Below are 23,818 nucleotides of genomic sequence, written 5' to 3' on the forward strand. Positions count from 1 at the left end.
TGGCATCCTCCGCAGCTGCCTCCATTCCGCTGCCCAGTGTGTCACCCGTGCCTCCGGCGTCTAGCACGCCGAGGACGGGTTTGTCAGCTGCCCATAGGGTTGTTGTGACGCGTGCTCGCGCGCACCGTCACGGCCTTTATGCGGCGAGGAGGCGGCTCAGCTGACCTACGGGTCGGCTGACATCACGCCATGCGCCCGCCGCCGCTGATTGGCTGGATGCAGGGGGGCGTGCTACGAGGTCTCCTCAGGCTCCTAAGCCCGTAGGATTCAGTCCTTCTTTGTCTGCTGTTGCGAATGCTACGTGTTAGCACTCAGACCTTAGTTAGATCCGGTGTGCTTTGATCCAGGAGGAAACCGGGATTTCACACAGACTAGGATTATCATTGTTATTGATATATTGCTTGATATCTTGTGTATGACTCTGGCTCTCTTCTGGCTTCCCTTTCGCTTAACGTCTCTGTACTTTAGCCCATCTGATCCTGTTGCCAACTCTGCCTGAATTACCTTTATCCTCTTGCCTGCCGATTTTGTACTGTATCTTCCTGTCTGTTGCCAAACCGATCTGTCTGACTACTCTGCTCACCAGTGAGCCCTTGTCACTGGTGAGGTTCATTACTGATAGTACCCACCAGCTCCTCTGGTGAGGACTACTGTACTGATAGTACCCACCAGCTCCTCTGGTAATAGGCTTCTGTACTGATAGTGCTCACCAGCTCCTCTGATGAGGGCTACTGTACTGATACATCCTCCAGCTCCTCTGGTGAAAGTCGCCGTACTGATAGTACCCACCAGCTCCTCTGGTGAGGTCTTCAGTACTGATAATACCCACCAGCTCCTCTGGTGAAGGCCTCTATACTGATAGTACCCACCAGCTCCTCTGGTGAGGTATTTGCTAGCTATCAAGTACTACTGTTGCACCAAGCACTATTCATTGTATACCTCCTGTGTGTGGCTACACCTGTTACACCATCTGTATTTGTTGTCACGGCAGCTTCTGATATACCAGCATTATAGGTGATTCTGCAGATCACCTTATAATCAGGTATATATCTGCATTATAGGTGATACTGCAGATCATAATACTATAAGAGAAAAGATACCCCTATAAACAGCACCACTGCAGACCATATGTATCAATCAAAAAAATGTATTTATTACAATCCTTTGCAAACGCATATCAATGATACACAAAATTAAAAACATCTAAAAACAGCATAATATTGTATTTCCAGCCATATTCAACATAATGGGTCTGCTAGATATAATAATCTATTATGTTAAATCTCAGTGGATGTACAACCTATAACCACTGGGTTGTACATCCACTGAGATTGAACATAATAGATTATTATATCTAGCAGGCCCATTATGTTGAATATGGCTGGAAATACAATATTATGCTGTTTTTAGATGTTTTTAATTTTGTGTATCATTGATATGTGTTTGCAAAGGATTGTAATAAATACATTTTTTTGATTGATACATATGGTCTGCAGTGGTGCTGTTTATAGGGGTATCTTTTCTCTTAAAGTATTATGTATACATGTTCTACCCCAGCACACGCAGTCAATATTACTTGGGGTGCTGACAAACTCTTTTGTGTGATACTCCAGATCACCTAATAATCAGATTCTGCCTCTTGCTGACACAGATCGTTACACCAACTCACTTAAAGGGACTCCGAGCTCATCTTAAAAATGAAAATTGTACTCACTCGGGGCTTTCTCCAGCCCAGTTCTGGTCGGGAGGTCCCACGACGGCGTCCTGGCTCCTCTCCTAGTCCCCGCTCCGGAATGGCTGACCGGCGGCAGCTCGGGCGACACTCGGGCGAGTGTCGGGCTTCTTCTTCCGCGTATGACGCGGCTGACGTCACACGCCGGCTGCCTCGCGTCATCACGGCGGCCGGCGTGGCAGTACGGCGCATGCGCGCTGTAATCGCGCATGCGCAGTACTTTCACGCCGGCCGCCGTGATGACGCGAGGTGGCCGGCGTGTGACGTCAGCCGCGTCATACGCGGAAGAAGAAGCCAGACACTCGCCCGAGTGTCGCCCGGGCTGCCGCCGGTCAGCCATTCCGGAGCGGGGACTAGGAGAGGAGCCAGGACGCCGTCATGGGACCTCCCGACCAGCACTGGACTGGAGAAAGCCCCGGGTGAGTACAATTTTCATTTTGAAGATGAGCTCAGAGTCCCTTTAAATACTGCACTTGCAAATGAAATGACATACAGCACAACATGTCTGCAATCAAAAATAACAAACAACTTGTACACACATGGCCAACCTGCAGGATAGTTGTGCAGGTTGATCCACCAGATAGATCTGGCAAGTGACCCATTATCAGTTGGTTGTCTTGTTTGCCAGCCGTACACACGCACAACTGTCTTCCAACAGACCAAATTTAGTTGATAGTTGGGCAGATTGTTTGGACATGTGTATGAGCCTTTAGATATTAGACAAGATTTATACAGATCGATCAATCTCACCATTACAAATGCTAGCTTTGTGCTGCACTGTGCAGTACAGAACTATGGCAACCCTTCATTGCATGCTGCTGTTGCTCTTGACTCCCTGCCCTCCTTGGAACTTCCAAGATCGATCCATCAAAGAACCAACATTTCTGATTAATATTTGGATTGTAATACTGATAGAAAATGCCATAGTTTAAATACATTTTCATTAGATTCAATGTTGATATTGAAACCTCCTCCCTGTGTACTCCTCTCCGCCACCATATGGACACAGTGACTCGTCTGCTTTATTTATCCCTATATTTTTACATCACTATTTTGTGTACCATTGTTGAATGCTATAATGTTAAATGGCACTAAATGCAATGTTTGGGACTCTTTAGTGTTTTAGTGATTCGGAAAAGTTTTTTCTGACATTTAACTGGACTGGTTCAATTTTATGTCTTAATGACCTGCAGTTTGTAGTAGCTGTTGAGTCATTTGAGTGTTATTACATTTCATTTTAGTCTATGTGTATAACACACTAGGATTTGACACGTTACTCTCAATTACTTCTATTACTTATGGTGTTTTGACATATTGGCCCATATGCAATTCACTTTTTCACCTGAGTTTTCTCCAAGGTGATACTTTTAAACTTGTCAATAAAATGTTTTTTAGGCCACCGGAAAGCGTGAAAATACTCAAAATAATTTTAATATTACTTTTTCACCTACTTTTTGATACTTTTTTAGTTAAAAAGTATTGGAAAACTGCTTTAAATTGAAGATGAAAAATTATCTCCTAGGAGAAAAGTCAGGTGAAAAAGTGAATTGCATATGGCCCATTGAGCGCAGAGCTGAACCAACTTAGGTTGGAATTGAATTTTTTGAACACTATAATGTCCCTATGTAACATTGCTTAATATTTTTTTTTTTATTATTCTTTCACCTGTTCTCCTGTTCTTTCACTTTGGGTAATTTTTTTCCCCAAGAGTCATTTAATTTTATAGTCATTCTACATGTAAAAAAAAACAGGCTTAAATGCGGAAAAAAAGCATTTTTGTTTTTAATTTTTCCCCCTTTTCACATGAATGTCCCACAGTTATAAAGCACCTCAAAATATATTCTTTGGCTTGTCCCGATTAAAATGTTATCATACATGCCATATTTGAATAGTAGTGTATGTAGTAGACGATTATCTCTAGACTGTACGTCTGTATCGATTGGATGTGATCCCTAGCGTGCACAGTTTTGCATCTACTGAGTCCCTGAACTGTCGCCTTAGTGATTGCATCCGATCGCTATGGGTGGTAGTCATTTCAGGGTCAACAGATTTTAAGGCCAACTACAGTGGGATGTGAAAGTTTGGCCAACCTTGTTAATCGTCATGATTTTCATGTATAAATCGTGGGTTGTTACAATAAAAAATGTCAGTTAGGGCCCTTTTCCACTAGCAGTCGCTAGCGTTCACGCTGAATGCTAGCGATTGCTGAATCACAATTACCGCCGATTCCCCGACGTTTGCGGCCGCGATTTTGCTATGCTATGCACTGCATAGCAAAATCGCGGCAAATATCGCTCCGCCGCGCGTTCGCGTTCCCGTAAAAAACTAATCGCGGTAGTGGAAATGACCTACCGCGATTCCTATGTTAAAAAGCAAACCGTAGCGATTGTAAAATCGCTAGCGGTTTGCGTCTTTGCGATTCAGCCAGCGCTGGTGGAAAAGGGCCCTTAAATATATCATATAGGAGACACACACAGTGGTATTTGAGAAGTGAAATGAAGTTTATTGGATTTACAGAAAGTGCGCAATAATTGTTTAAATAAAATTAGGAAGGTGCATTCATTTGGGCACTGCTGTCATTTTATTGATTCCAAAACCTTTAGAACTAATTATTGGAACTCAAATTGGCTTGGTAAGCTCAGTGACCCCTGACCTACATACACAGGTGAATCCAATTATGAGAAAGAATATTTAAGGGGGTCAATTGCAAGTTTTCCTCCTCTTTTAATTTTTTTGTCTGAAGAGTAGCAACACGGGGGTCTCAGAACAACTCTCAAATGACCTAAAGACAACGATTGTTCACCATCATGGTTTAGGGGAAGGATACAGAAACCTGTCTCAGAGATTTCAGCTGTCTGTTTCCACAGTTAGGAACATATTGAGGAAATGGAAGACCACAAGCTCAGTTCAAGTTAAGGCTCGAAGTGGCAGACCAAGAAAAATCTCAGATAGACAGAAGCAACAAATGGTGAGAACAGTCATAGTCAACCCACAGACCAGCACCAAAGACCTACAACATCATCTTGCTGCAGATGGAGTCACTGTGCATCGTTCAATCATTTGGCACACTTTACACAAGGAGATGCTGTATGCGAGAGTGATGCAGAGGAAGCCTTTTCTCCGCCCACAGCACAAACAGAGCCACTTGGGGTATGCTAAAGCACATTTGGACAAGCCAGCTTCATTTTGGAATTAGGTGCTGGGGATCAGTGACAAAGCTGAAGTTGCACCGGGGCTGTATCTTTCAACAAGACAACGACCCTAAACACTGCTCAAAATCCACTAACGCATTTATGCAGAGGAACAAGTACAACGTTCTGGAATGGCCATCTCAGTCCCCGGACTTGAATATAACTGAAAATCTGTGGTGTGAGTTAAAGAGAGCTGTCCATACTCTGAAGCCATCAAACCTGAATTAACTAGAGATGTTTTGTGAAGAGAAATGGTCCAAAATACCTTCAACCAGAATCCAGACTCTCACTGAAACCTACAGGAAGCGTTTAGAGGCTGTAATTTCTGAAAAATGAGGATCTCACTGTATAGGTGACATGAGTGTTTAATTGGCTGGGAGGGGGGGGGGGGTTTAAAACTACAATAAAGAAAAAAAATCATTTTTTAATGTGACCATGTCACTTTAATAACCTTTTTTTTTTTAAGAACAACGTTTTCAACCTTTTTTCCCTTAACTTTGGTGACTTTGTGCACTTTATTGAATGAGTGAATGTGTGCACAGACGTGCACATGCAACAGAGGCATGTAGAAGCATGTGCAGGAACATGCGTGCCCAAGTGCGCAAAGGCGGCAATTAGTGCAGGACTTGAGTTTCATGTCCAGGCCAGGCACTTACAGGAGCACTTACCTGGATGTGAGACTCACGTCTAAAAACCATAAGTGGTTAAGATATCACCCAGTGTCATGACAGTACTACAAGGCTAGTTTTTTAGGTACCTCTTGCAAGCCATGATCTGACCTTACCTTTTGTTTTAAGTAAGAAATACTGCCTTTCATATACGTAATATAAACTCCCATAAAAGTTCTTGTTGTATTAAAATAACTCAGTCATCACTGGCCAAATTAGTAGGCAGGAGAAGTGTTATGTTCAAGTATCGAAGCCTTCCACAAAGGTCCCTTCTGAGCCACCTCTGTCCCTGTGGATGTCTACCTCATTTCCAATTTGAGTGCTGGCTTCATTATAATCATCACTCATGTCAGAACACCAACTTTTATATTTTAATAAGAAGAAATTGAGTCATGTTAAAGGCTATGAGCTCCAGCACAACTACGGTGTGACCTGCGGCAACCTCTTCCGTGACAAGTACATGTTCAGCGACTTGTTGAACACTTCCCCATAACTACTTTAGACATCTTCTACACTTTCTCCAGTATCGCTTGCTTGTTTAGCATCTCTTTAACATCCTGTTGGCTGGCTGTCCTCATATTTCCTATTATACTGGAATTAAATGTGTAGTACCAGTTTAATAATAAATTATGCACAACAATAAACATACAGGGGAAACACATTCATGTAATTCAAAGTCTTTTCCTTTCTTATTCACATTACTCTGTTCCATTTAAAGCGGACCCAAACCAAACCTTTTTTTAATTCAAAATATTTAGTTGCACCATTCTGACACTTATAAAGATAAATAAACAATCCTTCAAGCCTATGAGCATTTCAGTGCAGGCTTTTCACCCTTCTCTTTTCATAACTACAGTCATACAGGTGGCACCCATTAGCAATTCCTCCTTTTGCCGGATACCTCCTACTCCACCAGTCTGCCAGATTCTGTCCCGGCAATATGAAAAGAAGAAAAAAATGTAAAATATTTTATATTTGTCATCATGCAGCTGAAAAAAAGGCTGCTATTTATTATTATAATTTAGAAAATAGATTTTATTTCTGAAATCTTGTATTTTTAATTTGGGTCCACTTTAAGCAGAAATGGGAAGCAGGAAATGTGGGTGCCTGTGGCAAATGGACTATTTGGGCACCTCATAGGCGCTAATGCAAAATATTGGCTATTGGGTGCCAAAAGCAGAAATTTGCGCACCTGAGTAATAGCGGACACCAGCCCCGTCCAACCAAAATTTTTCACTGTGAGAATTATCGGTTTGAAAAATATAATTTTGAAATTTGCTTTGAGAATTCTTAGTTCATAAATTAATATTTTAAAATGTATTGTTTTAGAAATGTATATTTTTTTTGAATTTGCATTATTTCTGGCGGATAAAGGGAGATTTTAAGCTTAGGCATAAGGGAGGTGGGTCTTATGGTTAGGCGTCAGAAAGTGAGGTTAGTGTTAGGTGTCATGGGAGCGCAATCAAGAAGGGAGCATGAAGGGGCTATGCATGCACAGTCGCCAAGAATGGCATTCAGGTTGCACATCTTACGGAGCCGCCAGCATGAGAACAGAGGGGACCCAGAGGACATTGAGGTACCTCAAGGACTATGCAGGGTGGTAAGTAAAAGTCTACGGTTTAAACACGGTTCAGGTGTGCTTTAAGACCTGAAGTGAGAGAACTCACTTTAGGTTTGATACTCACCATAGCAGAAGGAAGACTCTGGTTACATAACCCCTTCCATCCCTCTGTATCTTTCCAGCGTTCTCCTCTGGGATATAGCTATTTCACCCCCTTGTTCCCCTGGGTTGAAGAGCTCTGTGGAACTACTCATGTCCCCATGTTGTAAGACAAAACAGAGGTGCCAAAAGTATAAAAACAGTAATTAAAATGTTTAAAAAAGCTTGGGAGGCATTGGTGGGCTTACCTCCTATAAGCAGACACAACAAGCTGTGTATTCAAAATAAAGGGCATTTATTGGTACACTCCAGGGTTAGTTGCAACGCATTTCGCAGGTTCATACCCGCTTCATCAGGCAAAATGTGACAGGAGTACACAACAGCAGTCCGTCCGGATTACACCTGGCGCCTTGGCACCGGATTACACAAGGCGCCAGGTGTAATCCGGATGGACTGCTGTTGTGTACTCCTGTCACATTTTGCCTGATGAAGTGGGTATGAACCTGCGAAACACGTTGCAACTAACCCTGGAGTGTACCAATAAATGCCCTTTATTTTGAATACACAGCTTGTTGTGTCTGCTTATAGGAGGTAAGCCCACCACTGCCTCCCAAGCTTTTTTAAAGGACTTACGAGGCGAATTGCTTAAAAAAAGTTATGTACCTCATTGCTAAAGCAGACCTCAGGGCAGACGAACAGCACCTTCCTTTTCACTATCAGGTGCTTTATCCTTCTAATCCAGGTTACATTGCAGCTCCCGACCCTCCTCAGGGTCGCCCGAGCAGAATCGCCGCTTTAAAAATCTAACTCCTACGCAGCTTGCATAGCCGTGGCCGCGCAGGATTACAGCCCCGCTCGTGTCCGCCCTCACTCCGTGCGCTCTATTATACGTCATGTGGGCGGCTCCACATGACCACCCACATGACGAACTACACTGCCAGCCAGCCGCGCCCCCTCCGCAGAGAATACAAGCGCTGAGCGAGTGAGTACCTGCTCGCTCAGCGCTTGTATTCTCTGCGGAGGGGGCGCGGCTGGCTGGCAGTGTAGTTCGTCATGTGGGTGGTCATGTGGAGCCGCCCACATGACGTATAATAGAGCGCACGGAGTGAGGGCGGACACGAGCGGGGCTGTAATCCTGAGCAGCCACGGCTATGCAAGCTGCGCAGGAGTTAGATTTTTAAAGCGGCGATTCTGCTCGGGCGACCCTGAGGAGGGTCGGGAGCTGCAATGTAACCTGGATTAGAAGGATAAAGCACCTGATAGTGAAAAGGAAGGTGCTGTTCGTCTGCCCTGAGGTCTGCTTTAGCAATGAGGTACATAACTTTTTTTAAGCAATTCGCCTCGTAAGTCCTTTAAACATTTTAATTACTGTTTTTATACTTTTGGCGCCTCTGTTTTGTCTTACAACACGTTTAAATCCACCCCTGGTGGAGGGGGATTCCCCTTACTTTTTCTTCAAGTCTACAGAGAGCGACGTCTTATTCCTGAGTGGGGACAGGACAATATCCTCACCTGCCTATACAGTGGTTGGCTGGAGGTAACCCTGTTTTGTGAGTATTATTCTACTCATTTCAATCATATAATTTTGCCTGAACGTACTACACTATACTGGGCTCTCGGTTCTTTCTTTTACATATACTCATGTCCCCAAGAAGTTCCAAAGACTCACTTATCCCTACTGGGCATGCTCAGTCCTTGGAACTATTGGGGGACGTGGGTAGTTCCAAAGAGGAAATGGGTCAAATACAGCAGAGGACAGTGCTGGAATAGCAGGCTGGATGGAAGAGTGGGAAAGCTCTATGCTATCCAGAGCCTTCTCTCTACTAAGGTAAGTATCAAACCTGAATTACGTATCTAGGCACAGATATAGAAATATCATCAGCTTCAGTAATCAGAGCACACAGATGTTACCTTTGTTTAAAATCTGCATCTAAAAATGTTGCCCTCAAATTTTGATCTCATGGGAAGTGGAGAAATGAGGGCGAGGTTGCTGTTGATTACAATTGTTCAATGAGATGCTAATTTTCCAATTTAATTCAAAATTTGTTGCAGATTGCACATATATTTTAGAATTAGGTTAAATGCATTTGCTGCTAATTTGGCTAATTTGGATTATATCAGTTTCAAGCTGCATGAAGTTTGCTCGAAAAGTTGCATCAATTAAAAAAATTAGAAACTCATTGATCACTTTACCATAGGTAGAATTACTGGTGGAGCAATCTCTGCAACTGCCACGGGCCCAAGTTCCTTAGGGGAAGTGGGCAAATTCTTATCCACCCTACCACAAGGGCCCCCACCAGAGCTGGTGGTTTCATGGATTTATGGAAGCCACACTGTTATGTGGGAGTGTGTACATTGGGGGCTCTATTAGAGTTTTCCTGGGGGGCCCATGATTTCAAGTTATGACCCTGATCTCTGCTGCTGATGCTATATTGCTTCATTGTTTAGACTGCAAAGAGGAGAGCACAGGCTGAATTTATCTAAGAATACTACAGCCTGTAGGATTGGAAATCTGTTATGCAGGAAGTGTCCAGTGTATGGCCCCTGAGGAGATTTACCATACATAATATCTGCTAATCAAGACAAAACAAGCTTGTACTTACAATGTTCTAGGAAAACAGTTGTGCCTGTGCTCGGCCTGGCTTATACTCTATTCTTCTGTTTAACTAAAAAAAAAAAAAACAAAAAAAAACAAACGTTGAGTACTGAATATGGTACTTGTTTTATTTGCATTAACAAAAATGTTAGGAAATGTAAGGGAAGCGTGCAAAATTTTGGACAAGAAGACCTGGCTCACAGCCTCCGCCCCAATTCATCCCAATGGTGTTTGTTGACTGGCCTGCACAGAGCTTTTACCTCAGTCCAAGTTCCTTCACTCCAATTCCATCTCTATATGGACCTTGCTTTGTTCACTAATGTTAAAACAGGAAGGGGCCATCCCCAAACTATTCCCACAGAGTTAGGAGCTTAATCGTGTCTAAAATGTCGTTATACTGAAGCATCCCTACCCTACACCATAATCCCCCCTCATTGAACTTTACATGTGGCACAATACAATCAAGCAAATGCCATTCCCCTGGTATCCACCAAACCCAGTAATGCCTATTGGATTGCCAGACTGAGAAGCATGAATAGTCACGCCAGAGAACAGAGTCTAGTGGCAGCGTGCTTTCCACCACTGCATCCGATGCTGTGCGCTGCACCTGCATTTGATGATGTGAAGCTTGGATGCAGCTGTTTAGCCATGAAACCCATTCCATGAATCCCTCTATTCTTGAGCTAATCTGAAGGCCATATGAAGTTCGGAAAGTCTTTTTGTAGCTACTGAATCTGACTCTGGTCTGTAACTTGACCTACCATTTCATGGCTGAGTTGCTTTTGTCTCCGTTTCAACTTTGTTTGAATGGAACCAATGAGCATAGTAACAAACAAACAAACAAACACAGAACATTTATATCGCGCTTTTCTCCTGGCGGACTCAAAGCGCCAGAGCTGCAGCCACTAGGACACGCTCTATATGCAGTAGCAGTGTTAGGGAGACTTGCCTAAGGTCTCCTACTGAATAGGTGCTGGCGTACTGAACAGGCAGAGCTGAGATTCGAACCCTGGTCTCCTGTGTCAGAGGCAGAGCCCTGACACAGGAGAATTTGTACTCATGGTTAATGCTAAACCAACCCAAAATCTAACATGCTATAAGTACACTTCTCCTTTAAAGCTCAGGAGCTACTGAGAGTCCTGACAGGTGTTTTTCATCACTTTTGTGCCTGTGTGTGACAGGTTATCTTTAAGCTTTGGCTTGCGGCATGCCCGCTATATGCCACAGTGCAACAGATCCATCACCTACAGGTCAGTAAGGTGCACTTACAGTATTGCTCATACAAGAATTCAATGAAGGCATCTCTGCTACAGAGGAGGAAACGGAACACAAACAAGGCGCTCACCTGATGAAATTTGTTTTTAGCCACTTCTATTGCCTGTTTTAATGTCACATTAATGGCAGGCTGGCTTTAAATACTCAAATAACCTAAAACCACAATGTAATTATTAAACAAAAGAACATTTAATGTGGCCAAGACAGTCCCAGCTCATAACTAAAGTGGCTGAATGAATGACAAAGGTTGAGCAGAACTGCCTTAAGGGCATTGTTAATATCTAGATTATGTAGAGAATTGGCAATGAGAAGAGACATGAAGATTGACAGCCCCATGACTCACTCCATTACTTGCTGCTATGAGCTTTTCCCTTGTACTCTCATGTCAGACTGTACAACCATCTTCACTTTCAAGTCATGTTAACCCTCCAAGTACTGGCATATTTATTTATAATTTACGCGGAACATCCCACGCAGGAGGAAAAAAAAATATTCGCAGTACAAACTGATCCTTTCACAAACTGTAAACAGTTCAAACAGCAGTTAAGGGAAATACCAGCTGCCTGTTTGTGGGAGCTTAGCTACACCCACTGCCTGTATGTTACACCGAAATGTGACAAGTCCACAGGCACTGCCAGATGGGTGCCAAGTACTTGTGCAAATACTGTGCATGAGGGAGAGAGTGCTCAGAGTAATTCGCCTTCTTCAAACAGAAGGTATTTGTGACAATTCAGCTTCCAGTGAGCAACTGTAGTTACCCACAATTCATCACTACTGAATATGCAAATGATGTCTCTATGCCCCTCTCTATTACATCCAGAACCGCTGGTGTATAGCAGGTAGCAGGCCTATGGCTTATACATTTTACAGAGCCACCTCAACCCAACATAGAGAAAGCCTGTTTGATACTTTTGGTCCACCTCAGTGCATCGCAGGGATGGCTCTATGGGATAGGGCTTAAACCAATACAACAGAATACCCAAGCAGCTCGGGTGAACCAAAACCACTAGGAAAGTATAGGGGACTAAAAGAGACCAAAAAGCCCTCCAACTAAAAAGCAACGCCCAGTGTGATTTGCCTTCTTAAAACAGAAGGTATTTGCAATATCAACTTTAAGTGAGCAACTGTAGTTACCCACAATGTATCACTACTGAATATGCGAATTATCCCTTTATGCCGCTGAAGGCAGGCTTGTATCCAGAACTGCTGGTGTATAGCAAGCCTACAGCTTATACCTTTTTACAGAGCCACATTAACCTAACATGCAGGCAGCTTGTTTGAGACTTTTGGCATATTCAGTAGTAATGCATTGTGGGTAACCACAATTGCTCACTTCAAGCTGAATTATTGCAACTTCCTTCTGTTTTAAAAAGGCAAATTATGCTGAGCATTGCTTATTAGTAGGAGGGCTTTTTGGTCTCTTTTAGTCCCCTTGGGTATTGTTGGGTATTCTGTTGAGGGAGGAGAGACAGTGGTGGAGGAAAAAGGTTCACCATTTTCAAACTTACTGGGTCTAGGTGCAAAATTTGCACCAGTACGTGATGCATACAGACACTCAATTAATGTCACCATTAAAGTGTACCCAAGATGTCCTAAAAAGATTTGATACTCACCCGTGACTTCCTTCAGCGGCATAAACCTGTCTCAGTCCCATGCCGTCCTGCCATTCAGCCGCAATCAGCTCCGGTAACTGGCTCAGTCGGGTTCAGTCTGGGTCTTTTGCGCATGCACAGTAGACCCAGACTGACGCGACTGAGCCAGTTAGCAGGGCTAATCACGGCTGAACGGCAGACGATGTGGCACTCAGATGTGTTTGTGCTGCTGGAGGTAGCCGCCTGTGAGTGACAAATCCTCTATTAATGACATCTCTGGTTTACTTTGAAAGTGGAATTAAACTCTGTTTTTCCAATAAAAAAATGAATTCTACATTGATTAAAATGCATATAAATCATTGCCCCCAATGAATACTCATTACCTAGTCAAGAGAATGTAGCTGTTTGAACCTGCAGACCTTTATTTCCAAAGCCAAGAAAGTAGAAGTAGTTTTTTTTTTATTATTTTAATCAAAGATTGCGATTTTAAGTGCTTTTGGAGCCATTTCTTTAACGATTGTGATTTGTGAAGCAATTTTTAGGGAGATTTTGGAGCGATTGTTGGAGCGATATTGGAGTGATTGCGTTTTTCGCGCAGAAGTGAGTTTAAAATGGATGCGCACCCAGGATGAATTTGAGGGGAAGAAAAGTATTTACCATGGTGCCAGGCTTTAGACACAGGGAAAGGTGTTACAGGTTATAGTTTTTTTTTTTTTTATTCATCGTGTATAGAGTTTAATCTTGCCTTAAGGGCTTGTTTCCACTAGGAGCTGTGCAATGCGGTTACATAGCCGCATCACACCGCAGGTGTGCTGAAACACATGCACGCCAGTGGAACAGTTTCCACTGCATGCATGTTGTGCGGAGCGGTACGATCTGATAATCTGCAGCATGCTGCAGAATGTCGCACGGCTGCATCCACCCGCAGCCGTGTCCCATCTCCTCAATACACTTCCGCATAGGAGATGCGGAAGTGATGCGGCCGGCGGCGGAAGTGATGCGATGCGGCTGCATAGCCACACTCGCATCACTTTGCAAATGGAAACGCGCCCTAATAATCATGGATTGAATGGATGAATTACCAAGGATTACCATGGATTGAATTACCAAGGCCAATCACTGGTCACTGATGTCCAAAGCTGTACAGACACACTGATTGGCTATATAAACAACTGTGTGTGAGTGTGTGTGTGTGGGTGCTATTGTGTGTGTGGTTGTATGTGTGTGTGTGTGTGTGTGTATATGGGGGGGGAGGGGGGGGTTAAAGGTAGTTGGATAACATTTTCACAGTGGGCCGGCCACATGCTCTGTAGTTACACATTTGTTACAGAAAATTACACCTCATAAGTTTATTTTCACTTCAGGTTTGCTTTAAGCTCAAGGCTGGTGTCACACTGTGGCATTGCACTGCCTACCCTGTATAAAAACAGGAATACAAAGGAGGTGAAAAGTCGTATCGCACAGTGCCTTGCGTTATCATGATGAAACGCATTGCACCATGCTGCTTATTAGGTATGGTCAGGAATGCCAATGAATAAATGTCTTTTCTGATTTTTGCAGAAATTGGAATTTCCGCACACTAATTTTCTTTGAATGTCATTTTTTTCCGATATTTTGTCAATTTGGTTAATTGCAAAGATTAAAAAAAAATTAGCAGAACCCGCTATTTTTTGAAGATGTACGACATTATGCGGACTCTGCATTTCCGATCGGTAACCACAGAAAACTTCAGCATTCTCTGAACGGCCTAATACTTCAGAGTCTTCTGATTGGCCTAAAAAATCTGCAGTAATCCTATTTCCACGGTAAAATTCGGCATTCTCTGATTGCACCAACGCGTCTGAGTTTAGGGTTGGCATAACATTTTCAAGTCGCACACTACATGCGATTCCGATTTAGATTTTTAATCGATTTTCACATGTGATTCCGATTTCCGATTTTTAATCGGTACTGCATGCTGCATTTTTTCTGCGCTTTTCTTTTGATAGCATCCAGGGAAAATAGCAATCGCAAATTGGAATTGCAAATTGGAAATTCATAATTCCACTGAATTTTTTTTACCATCCCTACTGATTATTCGCCGATGTGTACGTATCCTTACAATATAATTGCATCATGCTTGCAATGTGACTCTGACACAACGCAATGTGTGAAAGTAGCCTAAATCTGTTACCATGATGAATTCTTCAAAATGCACCTGCTCTATATGTTATATAGTCTACAATATAATTATATTGCTGTTTTCTGAAATTGGCCCACAAGTCCAATTTTCTATTCTTAAAGGAGCCAAAAATGGCAGCAGAAAGCATGCCATCCAGTGCATGACATGAGCCTTTCACACTGTGCAGTGCTGCGGAGTGACTCCTCAATGTCAGCACTGGACTCCCATCAGTAGTCAGTCCCCTCCCTCAGCCCTGACAGGATCTGGCTTCCTCATAGCTCCTGGCTGAGAGCAGCAGATGCTAGCCGGTGGTCCTGCAAGACAAATGATCCGTCCTGCATGAGAACAGCAGCCAGCAGCATTTCCCACACTTCGTTTATTTACTCCAGTGTCGGCTTATTTTAACGACTGTGACGTGGTATAATCAGGCTGCAGCTTCCGAGGCTGCATGTCAGTACCGTGGCTCACTATAGCACAGCTCCAAATTATTCCTGATTAATCACGGTGTGACCTAATATGCTCTAGCATCTTATCTCTGTAGGGTACTTCTACTTCATTAGTTTTATCAGCGGCTTCTACGGCCAGAGTAATAATTCAGACCAATAATCACGCGCTTTCCCTTCATTAGAAACACAATAGGGGATTGAAATGGTAAATTTGGGTTACTTCTAAATATTGCTATCTAAAATTAATCTAAACACACAACAAAAATTGGTATTATTTCTGCAATATCATCCGTGACTATCCTGATGCGGTATTGTGGCGGCGGACGCACGTACGCTCAGATACGCTTGTAATATTCGCTCATATTGTACGTTTAGCCGGGTTCTCTTTATGTAATCTCATCCGCACACAGAAGCAGACACACAGCCTGATTATCAGGCAGAAATAACAGCCTGAATGGGGGCGGCTCATATTCTCATTAAGAACAGGAAATGAAAGTGTTTTTTTTCCCCTCCATCTTCCTGTGTGGATTTACATTGTGCTGACATGTAAAGAAGTGAAGCTATTTTTCATGTGCGGCAGAAGTTAGACAGGATTTTCAATCAATGTCTATACATTTACTACAATGTTTACAAATGTAGAAAATTATTATTTTTTTACATATACATTTTTTTATGCTTTTTTTTTTTTAATTCCTGGCGCTTGGTTGGGTGGTGCATTTTTGTTAAAAGCGCTTTTCCAGAGCATTTTTTAATTCACTCCCTCACGCAAGTCAGGAAGTGAACTCTTTGACCCAGAAAATAATAAATACGATGTATTTATTCTTATAAACGCTCACGCAATCACCCCACAAAGCGATTTTGTGAGCGTTTGCATTTTTCCTATACCTTCCATTCAGGGCAAATCGCCTTGAAAATGGTACATGCAGTGCTTTTGTCAGTGGCAAGTAAACAGTACGCGCCAATGAGAACTATCTCATTGGAAAGCATGGTGTAAGCGCTTTTAGGGCTATTTGTACAAATCGCCTGCTCTTAAAAAGTCCAAAAAACACCTCTACGAGCCCTAAAAGGGAAGGGCTACTATGACGATAAGGCCTAGTTCACACTACAAATCGCAAGCACTAAGTGTTTTTGGGAGCAATTTTTTTTAACCGCTTACCAGTGTTTTTTGTGCGATTTGCACTTTATGCAAGTGATGTAAGCGTTTTTGTTTTGCGATTCGCAATTTTTTGTGTGCAGCCAAACAAGAAGTGCACTCTTTGACCTGGAACTGAAAACTTTTCATGCAATTTTGCTTGAAAAATGCTCACAAAATTGCTGTTCAGGCTAGTTCACACTCGGCGCTTGCCCCGCGATCACGTTCATTCCACGGTCGCGATTCGATGGCAAAATCTCATGATTTCAGCGCGATTTATGCTTGTGATTCCCATCAATAGAACGAGAATCACAGCGCAATCTCCCCAAAGATGTTGCATGCAGCATGTTTTCGATTGATCAAAATTGCAAATGCCGCAGTGTCTATCTATAGGGATACATTAGTAGCAGCGTTTTGCTGATCGCTGGCGATCAGCAAAGCACTGAAAAAGCTCCAGATGTGAACCAGCCCTTCCAAGTGTTTTTAAAAAGATTTGCGATTTTCCTATACCTTGCATTGAAGCGCAAATGCTCAGAAAATGGTGTAGGACCCGCATTTGCGATTGGAAAGAAAGCTCATCGCTCATGTGAGAACACTCACATTGAATTTCATTACACAAGTGCTTTTAGAGCGCTTTTAAAAATGCTACCGGGGGGCGCTGTGGCTGCTTTCGGCTCGGAAATAGACGGAAATACCCGATCTCCGTCGGGTCCGGTCTACTGCGCAGGCACCGGATACTTGCGCCTGCGCAGTACAGCGGACCCGACGGCGATCGGGTATTTCCGCCTACTTCGGAGCCGACAGCAGTCAGAGCGCCTGCGCAGGAGCCAGGAAGGTAAATATTATGTCACGGCTGTACGGAGGGCTGCCGCGAGACCCCAGAGGGACGGAGGACGGCGTGGGAAGCCTCATTAGGATCCTGAGGCTTCCCCCACCCGAGGTGAGTACCCCCCAGGGGACGTTTTGCCGTTACAGTTCCTCTTTAAGCAAGAATTGCACCTTTTTGCAACCATGGCAACAGCACTGTTTGCCATACAAACAATCCATAACCTCCACCTTCAGATAAAGTAAATTAGCTGATTGCAGCAGCAGGAATCATTGCTACATGTTTTCAATGCCTGTACTTCTCCACTGACTGGCAGTACATTTTGAGACTCCTATCTGACAGTTTCTGCTAGTAAAAAGTATATACATAAAAACAATCTAAGTAAGGTGAAATATTATTTTGGGTTGTTATTAGGCCTGGCTCACACATAGATCTGCACATTTCCAGTCCAGGTCAGTACTGTCCCATCCTGTCCTGTCAGTTTTGCATCAGTTTTCTCTGACAGGACAGGACTGGACAACTTTTCATATGTGAACTAAGCCTAAAAATACGGTACAGGGATGAACTCATCAGAAGTGTAATTTCACCATAAAGGTAAAATGCACTTATACAACCCATATCCTAATTTATAATGAAGAGTGAAACATACTAATGTAAATGTCTCAATTAAATGCTGTTGCTTCTGATTAATTAGCTGGCAACTGCTTAAAGGGGCATTATACTCTCAAAGCTTCAGTTTCAATAACTACTCTTAGGGCCCTTTTACACCGGGGCGGTGCAGTGCGGTATTTTTACTGCTCCCCACTGCCGGGCAATAAAAATCTATGGAGAAAATCTTCGCCAACTTGCAAAATTACTGGGCCGACTAGAGGAGGATCCAGGTGGCAAGGGAAGATGGCGAGGGAATGGTCAGCCTGAGGGGGGCTAGAGGAAGTCACAGGTACGTATAAAACTTTATACTTTTTACTTGTCTCAGGTACACTTTAAAATTAAATGTGATTTATAGAATTTGGAGGAAAAGCAGCACAAAATAATTTGGAGCCATTTTTCTAAAAGCTACCAAATCTCTAATATATAACTCAAAATGTTACAGCATGGTGCATATAGATAATATCAATGTATTTGCTTGAAAGGAAACCTGAACTGATATGTGACATAATGAGATAAACATGTGTGTGTATGGTTCCAACCCTACTTAGAACTGGCCCATGTTCCTTTGTTTTTATTGTACGGATTAGGAATAGAGATGACCTGAACTGTTCACCGGCGGACAGTTCCCAGCGAACAATAGGTGTTCGTGTTCGCATTAGCAGGCGAACACATGGCGCGGTCAACCTGCCCTCTATACATCATCATGGAATCAGCAGACACATGGCAGCCAATCAGCTATCCCTCCCTCCTGCACCCCCCCCCTTATAAAAGCGTCAACATGGCAGCCATTTTACCCTCAGCCTGTGTGTTGTGTAAAACAGTTTAGGGAGAGAGCTGTGTTGCACAGGGGTGCACCTAAGGTTTTTGTGGCCCCAAGCGGAGTGTAGAAAGTGGCCCTATCCTGCGGCGCGCGAAGCAAAAAATGGGTGTGGCTATCCCGCATAAGTGGGCGTGGCCATGACATGTGGGTGGAGCGGGAGGGCAGATTGGGGCGCGGCTGTTTGCGAGGAAAAATGGATGTGGGAGTGCTGAGAGATGGGCGTGGCCATGACATTGTATGGGCAGAGCTTAACCGTAGCACAGCAAATATAGCCAACTATGACCATTAAATAATAAATGCAGCAACAGTTACCCCAGACACCAGAAAATAAAAACGCAATTTGTGCAACATTTCAGCAGAAAACAAACGCAATTTGTGCAACATTTTAACAGAAATCAAATGCAATTTGTGCCACATTTCAGCAGAAAACAAACGGAATTTGGGCCACATTTCAGCAGAAAGCAAACGCAATTTGGCCCACATTTCAGCAGAAATCAAACGCAATTTGGGCCACATTTCAGCAGAAATCAAATGCAATTTGGGCCATATTTCAGCAGAAATCAAACGCAATTAGGGCACATTTTCAGCAGAAATCAAAAGCAATTAGGGCACATTTTCAGCAGAAATCAAACGCAATTAGGGCACATTTTCAGCAGAAATCAAACTCAATTAGGGCACATTTTCAGCAGAAATCAAACGCAATTTGGGCACATTTTCAGCAGATATCAAACGCAATTAGGGCACATTTTCAGCAGATATCAAACGCAATTAGGGCACATTTTCAGCAGATATCACACGCAATTATGGCACATTTTCAGCAGATATCAAACGCAATTAGGGCTGGCACTTGCAGAAGTCTTCTCTCCCCGTCTCCTGGCTGGCTGCTCAGGCGCGCAGTTCCCACGGAGCTACCTCCCTCCTCCAATCTCCAGCGCTGATTGAATGCAGGGCTACGGGAAGATGGCCACCCGAAGCCCTGTACTGGAGACATCTTCCCGTAGCCCTGCTCTGCTCTGCCAGCCCCGCGGGGCTGCGGAAAAACAGTAACCGACGTCACGGAGCCGCCGAGGCCCCTAAGACCTTGAGGCCCCAAGCGGCCGCTTGGTCTGCTTGGTGCCTCGCGGCGCCCCTGGTGTTGCAGATAGGGAAACCGGTAGTTAGGCCTACGTTCTGTGTACCCAGTGCAGTTTCTTGCTGCTACAGTACCAATTCACCATCTACATAACCCCAAGAGCCCTTCTAAGGGCTGTTTTTCTTTTTCTTGCTATTGTTATATTGCATTTCTGTGTGTCCAGTGCACACGTAAGCTGTAGACATGTCTGCTAGTCCTAGTAGTGCACCGACTAGATAAATCAATCGCCCTTGTAAGGGCTGTTTTTCTTTATCTTGCTATTGTTTATTTCAGTACTGTGTGTCCAGTGCACACGTTAGGTATTGGAGACAGGTCTGATGGTCCTAGTCTGATGGTCCTAGTAGTGCACCAACTTGATGAATCAATCACCCTCGTAAGGGCTGTTTTTCTTTTTCTTGCTATTGTTATACTGTAGTTTTGTGTGTCCAGTGCACACGCTAGCTGTTGGAGACTGGTCTGCTGGCAAGTGTTGTCTTCAAATTGTGAACATGAATTATTCATATATAATGATGAGCAGGCTTGTTTAGTGAAACCGTTTTTGCTTTGAAAACAGCTTATTTCTGATTAGTGAATTTTTGGAGAAGAGAGATACTATTTTCCATATGCAGCAGATCGGTATGTTGTTTACACTCTTGTGCATGCCCGTTTCTAGCCCCGTGCGGGGCGTGCCACCGCCCGGGGCGCTGTTTGGAGGGGGGGCGCTGTAATGGAGGGGGGAGCCGGAGCCGCGGAGAGGGCAACCCGACCTCTCCCTCCCTCTCCCGGGCCGCCCTCCGTGCTCCCCCCTCAGATGTATAGTGAGCAGCAGCAGCCAGGGAGGGAGCGCTGTATACAACATACCTCCCTGGCTCCAAGCGCTGCTCTCTCGTTGCCGGTCTTCTCCTCTCTGCATACACGCTTATACACACGCTGCTTCCTGTTTAGCCGGAAGCAGCGTATGTATACGCGTGTAGGCAGATGGGAGAAGACCGGCGACGAGAGAGCAGCGCTTGGAGCCAGGGAGGTGAGTTGTATACGGCGCGCCCTCCCTGGCTGCTGCTGCTCACTATACATCTGAGGAGGGAGCACGGAGGGCGGCCCGGGAGAGGGAGGTCGGGTTGCCCTCCCCGCGGCTACGGTGCTTCCCCCCTCCATTATGGGGGACAGCTACCTATCTAACCTATCCTGGGGGGCACCTACCTAATCTAACCTACGCTGGGGGGCACCTACCTAATCTAACCTACGCTGGGGGGCAGCTACCTATCTAACCTATACTGGGGGGCACCTACCTAATCTAACCTATGCTGGGGGGCAGCTACCTATCTAACCTATACTGGGGGGCACCTGTCTAATCTAGCCTATACTGGAAGGGGGGGCAGCTACCTAATCTAACCTATACTGGGAGGCACCTACCTATCTAACGTATACTCAGGTGCACCTACCTATCTAACCTATACTGGGGGGCAGCTACCTATCTAACCTATACTGGGGTGGGCAGCTACTTATCTAACCTATACTGGGGGCACTTATCTAACCTGTATTGGGGGCACCTACCTACCTAGCTAGCCTATACAGGTGACAACTATACTGGCTACCTATATTGGAGACACCTACCTAAATGACCTATACTGGGGGCACCTACCTATCTATCTAACCTATGCTGGGGGCAACTATTCTGGCTACCTATATTAGAGGCACCCACCTAGCTAACCTGTACTGGGGCACCTACCTATCTAACTTATACCAGGGGCGCCTGCCTATCTAACCTATACTGGGGGCAACTATACTGGCTACCTATACTGGAGGCACCTACCTGGCTAACCTATGGCGGGGGCAACTATACTGGCTCACCTATGCCTGGCTACCCATACTGGGGTACCTATTCTTGGCTACCTATACTGGGGGGACCTATACTAAGTGAAATTAGACCTGGCTAACCTATACTGCGGGCACTCATACCTTGCTCCGGGGGGGGGGGGGGGGCGCAATTTTTACACCCTCGCCCTGGGTGCATTTTAGCCTAGAAACTGCACTGCTCTTGTGCTCACTGCACCACCCTATATTGTGCACATCGGCATGTTCCTTCAGACTATACAAACCTTTGGCTGACGTTTTTGTTTCTTTTTATCGTTTCGTCTTATAAATACTGCATTGATCAGCTTTCTTTTTAACTTAGTCTCATTGAAATGTGTAAAAGTGATAATAGCTTAAAGGAAACCTGAGACGTGTAAAAAAAAGTTTTATACATACCTGTGGCTTCCTCTAGCCCCCTTTAGGCTGATTGTTCCATTGCCATCTTTCCTCAACACCTGGATCCTCCACTGGGTAATTTTGCATGTATTGGCCCGGCCGCACATGTGCACCCCATCGTGCTCCCATGGTCTGTTTTTCTTTTTCTTGCTATTGTTTATTTCAGTACTGTGTGTCCAGTGCACACGTTAGGTATTGGAGACAGGTCTGATGGTCCTAGTAGTGCACCATCTTGGTGAATCAATCACCCTCGTAAGGGCTGTTTTTCTTTTTCTTGCTATTGTTATATTGTAGTTCTGTGTGTCCAGTGCACACGCTAGCTGTTGGAGACTGGTCTGCTGATCCTAGTCATGCACCGACCCAATGATCCTTCACCACCACTACTGGAATCCAGTATCCACTTCTGCCCTCCATAAGGCCTCACTGGCAGGGCCTATATTTTGAGTTGAATATGTGAAATACATGCGTGCATGAAATAGGGGCATGGGAAAATTGGGCACTGAGTGAAGCCGATGTAATTTTAAATGATAAATATGGTTGTTAACTGAACGCCAGATGAAAACGATAAAATATTTACAGTGGTAATGACGATAGTAAAACATTGGTACATTTTCAAAGTCTCAATAAAATGAATGGTATTGTTCCACCCCAAATTTTATTGTATAAATTCCACTGATGAAAATCACTGGGTTTGATATGAACAAACTTATCCTTTATTCTTCATTCTTCATTCACAAATCTTCAAGAGTGCAGACAAACATGTGGACACGACTTCAGATTTCCAAAGGCATGCCTAGGCATTCTCTTTGTATGATTTGGAAATCTGAAGTTGTGTCCACATGTTTGTCCGCAATCTTGAAGATTTGTGAATGAAGAATAAAGGACAAGTTTGTTCATAAAAAACCCCGTGATTTTCATCAGTGGAATTTATTGGTTAATTTTACCAATATTTTACTACACCTAAACCTAACCCTACTCTCACACAGAACCCTTTCCCCTCCGACACCTAACTTTAAGCCCACCCTTCGAGACACCTAACCCTTAAACCCCTCTTCCTGACACCTAACCTTAAAACAACCCTTTGTGATGCCTAACCCTAAAGCCCCTTCATGGTGCCTAACCTTAAACCCCCCTTCCTGATGCCTCACCCTAAACCCCCCCTTCCTGACACCTAACCCTAAACCCCCCCTTCATGATGCCTAACCCTAAACCCCCCTTCATGATGCCTAACCCTAAACCCCCCTTCCTGACGCCTAACCCTAAAACCCCTCTTTGTGATGCCTAACCCTAATCCCCCCTTCATGGTGCCTAACCCTAAAACTTCCCTTCATGACACAGAATTCTAAAACCCCTCTTCCTGATGCCTTACCCTAAACCCCCCACCCCCTTCCTGACACCAAATTCTAAAGCCCCCCTACTTAACACAAAACATTTAAACCCCCCTTCCTGATGCCTAACCCCCCCCCCCCCAAAAAAAAAAAAAAACTGACACCTAACCTTTAAATTTCAATATCTATAAGTTTCTAATTACATTTGAAAACAATAATTTTCAATAAAGAAAAATTGTTAAATACAAAAGACCAAAAATGTCAATAACTATATATAATTTTCAAAGCAATGGAAAAACTTCAAAAACTATAACTTTCTTAATTTCTGAAAACAGAAAAAAAATTCAAAAAAGATAACGTTTTAATTTTCAAAATGCTA

General features: G+C 43.9%; 2 long non-coding RNA genes across 2 annotated transcripts in view; both read right to left on the reverse strand.

The window, feature by feature from the left end:
• Nucleotides 1-23,818, reverse strand: part of LOC137557669 (uncharacterized) — a 204,695-nt gene that overhangs the window by 97,754 nt on the left and 83,123 nt on the right. The window lies entirely within an intron of this gene.
• The window catches only part of LOC137557658 (uncharacterized), a 35,409-nt gene continuing 17,534 nt past the window's right edge, over nucleotides 5,944-23,818 (reverse strand). The window contains exons 2-3 of the long non-coding RNA XR_011029606.1: nucleotides 9,855-9,917; nucleotides 5,944-6,182 (exon numbers count right to left, since the gene is read on the reverse strand). This is a non-coding gene — a long non-coding RNA (uncharacterized lncRNA). The remainder of the gene's footprint in view (nucleotides 6,183-9,854; nucleotides 9,918-23,818) is intronic.

This window comes from Hyperolius riggenbachi, chromosome 1 (genome assembly GCF_040937935.1).
Source record: "Hyperolius riggenbachi isolate aHypRig1 chromosome 1, aHypRig1.pri, whole genome shotgun sequence".
NCBI classification, from domain to species: domain Eukaryota; kingdom Metazoa; phylum Chordata; class Amphibia; order Anura; family Hyperoliidae; genus Hyperolius; species Hyperolius riggenbachi.